The 7,088-nt window shown below is 38.3% G+C and overlaps 1 long non-coding RNA gene across 1 annotated transcript; it reads left to right on the plus strand.

Annotated features, from left to right (window-relative positions):
• Positions 1-3,706, plus strand: LOC124063942. Its single transcript, XR_006844181.1, has 3 exons — positions 1-293; positions 1,734-1,804; positions 2,774-3,706. It is a non-coding gene; the product is annotated as an uncharacterized LOC124063942 (long non-coding RNA).
• Positions 3,707-7,088: the final 3,382 nt, after the last annotated feature.

The following is a 7,088-nucleotide window of genomic DNA, read 5'->3' on the forward strand; positions in this document are numbered from 1 at the left end:
GGGAGTATTGATTTTATGGGGGCGCGCTGTTCAATACGAAATGGCGGAGCCAGTGAACATTATCTGCTCACCTGTCAAATATAAATCAAAAGTTTGGCAATACTACGGATTTTATAAAGTTAAAGGAGAACTTGTCAAGTCAGACGCAAACTGCAAAATGTGCCATGCTGCTGTACGCTACACAGAGAGTACCACAAACCTCATTAGTCACCTGAAACGACGGCACGGTGTGACTGTGGAGGCCTCCGCCAGCACCCACCGCCTGTAAGATGTGGAGACTACGTCTATGAGCGGTGAGCGACTTATTGAACGCTTTTTCCATGCTCCGCTAGCTAACGTGTAAGGACAAAAACAACAAATGACGCTATGGCCTTCTTTATTTGTAAAGATATCCAGCCTTATCCAGCCTTACAGTGTTATTGAGAATGAAGGCTTCAAACACCTCCTCCATGTCTTGGACCCATGGTGCCAAATAGGAAGCTTTTCTCCGAAAATCTGAATCTAGTTTACATGTTAAATTTTATAAGCAGCTATGGAAGATCTCTTAGTGAGAGGGTAATTTATTTTCTTTTTTAAACACAAAGATCATTTCATGGCCCAAACACTGCAACCAACCCAACCCAACCCAAGTCCAACTGAAAAGCTTTGCTCTGCTTTGCTGTGGTCTGAGCCTGACTCATAATGTAATACTTTGATATTGTCTCACCAAGTTTATTCAGAAGTTTGCAGCAGCCTTTGGAAATGAAGGCTACTTGTAGTAATGATGTCCCTGCATATGTTAAACAGAGGATATAATAACTTTAAAAAGATACATTGATGTCTCGATGTTAAAATCTATCATTTGCTCCTGTCAGATTTCTTTGACTGAAGATGAGGTTAGGATAACAGGTGCATCTGTTGTTTGCTTCTCAAGGTGACGTCACACCTAAAACCACCAGCTTATGCCTTTATTTTTAATGGTATTTTGATTGATTGTGGTATTATGACATAATTGTTAGCATTAACAATGTAATGTGAATAATCACATATGCATATTTATTACTTAACAAATAATTTGTGCAAGAGTGCAATAAATTATTAAAACTGTTATAAATAATGCAAAATATATTAAAGGTAATTAAATGTGTAGTTTCAGTATTACAGCTTTATGTTGTCATTCTGAGAACTCCCTTTTTAACAGTTTTAACAATTTTTCTGCAAAACTAGGAAGCAGTGCAGGCAGGGAGGAGATCAGGAAAAGGTGGAGATGAGAGAAGGGCCTTGTTTGCTATAATATATAAATATCCATACTGAAGCAGACACAGAGATACTATATGTTTGGCTAAGAAGGACTTTGACTCAGATGTAATAATTGAAAGGTTCAGCACACCTTTACTCATGCACCGTGACACATGGATTGTGGGCAGATCAATAGAAGACGAGTCTCGTCTGTACATAAATGAAGGTATAAACACGCTTTCACTTCCCTGACCGAAGCCCTAGATTGGACCAAAGATGTAGCACTGTTGTCTCTCTGCCCTGCAGACATGCCTCAGGAGTTCCTGTTATTTGTTTTGATGCTTTCAGATATCATATTTTTCAAGGTAGCAATGACAACACAATCCATATGTCTGATCCCCATTATGGAGAGTAACAAATGTTCAATGTCAAAAACCTTTCAAAAATTTTCATCACTGTGTGTCTCGCCTTGCTAGGCACAGCAAAATCCTTGACTTGTGCGATGTTTCTTTCAGGGAGCCTTACGACTGTGTGACCCTGCATGCACTGAGGACAGCTGATCACTACGGTGTGCACTTTCATTCTTGTGAGTTGCATTCTACTAAAGATGTTCAGACATAGTCTGATGATTCTGCCTCAACTCTCCAGGCCTGTTTAGACAGCCTTAACTGAAGCATGTTTAAGACTAGAATTACTGCCTCCACCAACCAGTAAAGTTGCAGCTTACATCCATGTAGTATATAATATAATATAATAATATATAGTGAACTTTTATATAATAAAAGTCAATTAAATTAACTGGTCCTCAGTGAAATGGAAGTGATCACCATTGAAGTATGATTCCAGAGAATAATTTCCACTGCCGTTCAAGTCCATTGCCACTGAGAGAGAGAAGGTGAAAGAGATGGACTCATAGAAGTACCTTGGGGTCTAAATCAATAAAAACTGGCCCTGGCTTACAATGCTGAAGCCCTGTTCCGACAGAACATGCTGTTATTCCTGTGGTTTCTTCCATTTTTGGATTTATTATTTATTAATGGGAGTTCTTCATCTGATTCAAGACTTGACTTGGCTTTGTTAAGGTTTGTTTTATGTCTATTAGTGTATTTGAAAGAAACAGGAAATAAAAAAAAAAACATAATCAAATTCCTTGCATGTGTTTACATGCTTGGTCAATAAAGCTGGTACTGATAGAGCATAAAAAAAGCTATGAGTTCAAAAATGTAGATGCTTCAGCACAGAAAATCTCCACAAACAGCACAGTTTCCAGGTGGACAACCAAGATTAGTGTCACCAGTTGAGTATCTGACCAGATGTAAAATACGGTCACAATCTGCCCTTCTGTTCTGAGTTATGCTGCTGAATAATGGTCAGAAAACATGGTGATGTCACAGTGAAGTGACTTTTGACCTTCTTGGACATAAAACCCATCATTTGAAGTCTTGAGTTATGGCCAAAGATGTTTTTTGTGATGTCACAATGACCTTTAACCACCAAATTCTAACCATCCTTTAGTCCAAGTTGATGTTTGTGGATGTTGTAAAATTCACTCCAGGAATTCTCAGGGAGTCAGCGGGTTCATGAGGACAGGATGGACAGTCTGAAAGCACAATACCCCCAGCTACTGCTGTTCCTGGCTTGGAGGCATAAAAAGACTTGCAGTTATACCGATGAGCTCAGAGACATCTTCCACTCTTGCGTGTCACTTCATACTGATACATCATTGTGAAAGTGCTTCCCAATGCCATAAATCACCAAATCTCTTGTTTTGAAAGAGAGAAACAAGCTATTGGAGCCTCTCTGAATAAGAACAGAAAAAGACACAGTGAGAAGCAACTGTAACATGAAGAGACTTACAAGAAATATGGGTTTGATAAGGAAGACTCTGGCTAGGATGGACTGAGAAACTATACTAGAGCTGCAGAAATAGAAAGTAAGTGAAATACAAGTAAAAATGATGATGGAACCCTCATTATGAACACAAGATCTGCCCACAATTTTAATGATGTTATCTTTGATCTTAAAACATGTCTTTAGCGCCTCTTGCACTTCCTTTTAATGAGAGCTCTGTTAAATGTGTTAACAATTAAAACTTAGAGCTAACTTACTATGTGGCAAGTTGTTTTTACCTGCAGAGCCATCAGGAAATAATTTAATACATTTCCTGATGTTTCTCAGCAAGCAGGAGTCAAGGACGTGAGAAAAAAAAAAGTCTGATGTCGTACCCGTTGCTCATAGCAACCACACAGATGTATTAAATAAATGCCAAGCAGAAGTCTTGACATCTCTTCTCATGAATTCTTTAGAAAAAGTGAAGTGAATGCTGCAGATGGAAGGAGATGAACAGTTTGTGATAACTGAAACAGTATATTTCATCTACCCAGTATATTAGATTTTTCTTTTTTATATTATGTATATTTGATTCTTATAATGGAATGCACTTAAATGCCATTGCATTAATAAATCTAAAGTTAGCTGTGCACCTATAGATACTGCAACAGAGAGTTTGTGTCTTTGTGATTTGCTGTTACATAGATGGTCAGTTTGTGACCCATTCACTGAAATCCATCTCTCACTGATACAGTGTATTAGTGTAAACATGCACAATGCGTATTATGTGTTATATGTATAGCAAGAATTCACTCACACATGTATGACCAGCCCATATTGAGCCCTGGTAGTCCGGCTTCCTCCCACAATACCAAAAACATGCACATTAGGTTAATTGGCTACTTTAAATTGCCCCTAGGTGTGAGTGTGAGAGTGTGTGATTGTCTGTCTTTGTGTGTTGCCCCTGCGATTGACTGGCGACCAGTCCAGGATGTACCCCGCCTCTTGCCCGTAGTCAGCTGGGATAGGCTCCAGCCCCCCTGCGACCCTTACGGATAAGCGGTATAGAAAATGGATGGATGGATGAGTATTAAAATGTTCTACTGTGAATATAAATTAAATTTTTATAGCTTTATGCAACATGTAACATACAATGCAATGAAATCTCACTAGAAATTTTACTTATGAATTTATTTCTTTTGAAACTGTTGCATGCTGCCTAACTTGGGAAATCCTGTATATAATACTTTAATGATCAGAACATCCCGACATATATTTCTATATAATACATGACACATAACAAGATCATAGTGGATTATACTCTCATTTTACCTGCACCCTCAAAAAATCCATTATTAAGAAGGAACCAGGAGCCAAAACATCTATTTATTTGCTACCGGTCAGGCTCATGCTCCCTCCAACTGCCCCCTGGACATGTCATTATTTACCCAATTATAACAAGTCTGTATTTTTTATATTGCTATATCCACAGCTTTCAAACTGAGCCCTATTTAATGATGTATGACAGAGTGTCTGGTTTTCCTCCCCCTATGGTCCCCTGATTGGCAGACAAGCACTTGACACAACACCAATAGGAAAAACACTCCTGCTCGTTTTTTTCAGTCAATGCCCAGGTTTTTGGACAGATTTTTTGTTTTGTTTTTCTACATAACCTCTCTATTAAAAAAAAAAAAAACGCAAGCATGAGTCTTCGTGGGTGTGATACATTAGATTGAGAGGAGAGGAAGGTTTACATTTAAGTGGTTGGGAGAGCATCAGTGTGTGCTTGAGGTTTAGATGCTCTCTCTTATTGTAGATGTTTTCAGAACACACACACACATGCACACACACTTTCAATGCCCTTGGTATGGATAAATATTTCAGATTTTGCCTTGATCTAGTCAAACAGCTAATCATATAAGGCTTTGCTTTGTTAAAGTCCCATCTCAGACAAATATGCAAAATTAGATTTCTGAAATAAAAAACCCTCTGGGAAGAATGGCGCTGCTATTCCCACTCTGGCTTTCTAAATTTGTGTGGGCTGGCTTAATTGGGGCTAAGTCTTATCAAAACCTTGTAGTATTTTTCTAGCCTAACTAGAGGTTGCTATGGCAACATGCCAGAAGGTAACAGAGGTCTAAAACACAATTGGAGAAGTAAGAAAGTACCTTACAAACTGGAGACACCAGATCGACTTCCAAAACTGGCTAATGAGCACAAGTTTTTCTTGTTTGTCAACAAGCGAAAAGCATATTATCAACATCATAAGTCACAATGTGCGTATGAAAAATGTCAGTGCTTTTATACACAATTGTATTATCTGTAGTCTCATCTCTATTAATAGAAAAGCTGCCATATGCCCAAAAGTAAAACAACATTCATACTTCTACACCTAAGATACATCAGGTATATGTTTAAATTAACTTTATTGTGAAATAGCATGTAGACATCCTATTCAAACATCAAAACCAGTGTAGAAACACACAACAACCTCGCCCACAGTAACTGTGACAACAGGAAAACTCAGTGTCAACAAAATAATTGCCTCTACACTTGTAGCTTTTCATTCTGAAGCTGTAAACATACATTTCGAGAGAACTCTTCCATTAATCTGCTGCAACTTCTCACAACTAAGCCCATCACATAATCCAGCAAAATTGAAGCAAAGTGAACCAGATAATTTTTTAGCTTCAACACACATTGGAGGAATGCAATTTTCTCCTGGAGAACTTTATTGAGTCAGAAGTAAGGAAATATATTGGTTTTGGACTCAGAGGCTCAGGCTTGCCAAACATCATATTGCACTTTGTGGTTAGATCTTGCAGCACATATCGGATCTTTAGGCAAACAACTTCACTGCAAAGCTTTAAAGAAATCTGAGCAATAACAGTATAAAGTTTTAGCCCATGTCTTTGTACACAGCGGATTGGCCCATAGCCAAAGAGTAACTTTTATTAATTGTGCATGAAAATCCTTTGTCCAGTCCACTACTGAATTATTGAACATTTCATTAGGTATGCAGCATATTCAGGCGTGTTCAGCTTATGAGGTGCATCCACTGAAAAATCGGATCATTACTGCTTTCACCCATTAGATCAGCTTCTCTCATGAAGGCTAGAAGGCAGCCTGAGAGGGATTTGTAAATTGTGGAAAAATGGTGAAAATCAATATTAAAGTATTAGCTATAATTGTACTTTCTAAAGCCAAAAGTCATTTGAAAATGCAAAAAGTCACAAAAACATGGGTTTGCCTTTCAGCAAGAAGTGTCCAGCAGGACAAAAAACTTTTAACAATGTAATAACATCAATAGCAAATGTAAAGGCCTAGTTGAACTTGTTGAGAATCAAAGAATAAAGGCATTATTGGAACCACACATGTTACTTTTGTATTTTTCATTTAGCAATCCTTCAGTGTGAGAATGTGAGTAATAGCCCCAGTAAACCAGAATGCAATACGCAACAGCAAACAAGCTCCAGTATTCTGTCTCTGTTAAATTTAAGATTCTTCCCTTCCATGTGCTCAATACCAAATGACCGCATGGCTAAGCCTGCTGTAAGCACATACAGGACAGCCATCTCTGACTGAAGGCTGAAGTTCAGCCACTGCACTTAACATTAGTCGAAGGGGATCTGACAGTGGACGTTTTTAAAGAAAGATTGAATAATGTAAATGTAGCTCTGTGTGTCTCCAGACTGGAAGCCACTCTCATGTATGCACACATGGTGAGATCATGTGGGAACAATAGATGGCAGCCTTGCCTTCAGTTTACACACACAAACCTCAGCATGGTGTTCAGCTATGTTTCAGACATTGAACTGTGATTTTTTTTTTCTTTCACTTTATACCTGAAACATATAATAAAATGTTCAAATGTGCAAAACACTGGCACAGAGAGAGAGGAGAGAACATTCAAACTGGAATTAAAGAATTCAACCTCAAGAAAAAAGAAGATTCATCCAAAGCTGATTAACAGAAGTTATTATCCATTTCAAGCTACTAAGACATGCACACGCAGCAGCTGAGAGGCAACCTGGAGGTAG

The sequence above is a fragment of the Scatophagus argus genome, chromosome 8 (genome assembly GCF_020382885.2).
Source record: "Scatophagus argus isolate fScaArg1 chromosome 8, fScaArg1.pri, whole genome shotgun sequence".
NCBI lineage: Eukaryota > Metazoa > Chordata > Actinopteri > Scatophagidae > Scatophagus > Scatophagus argus.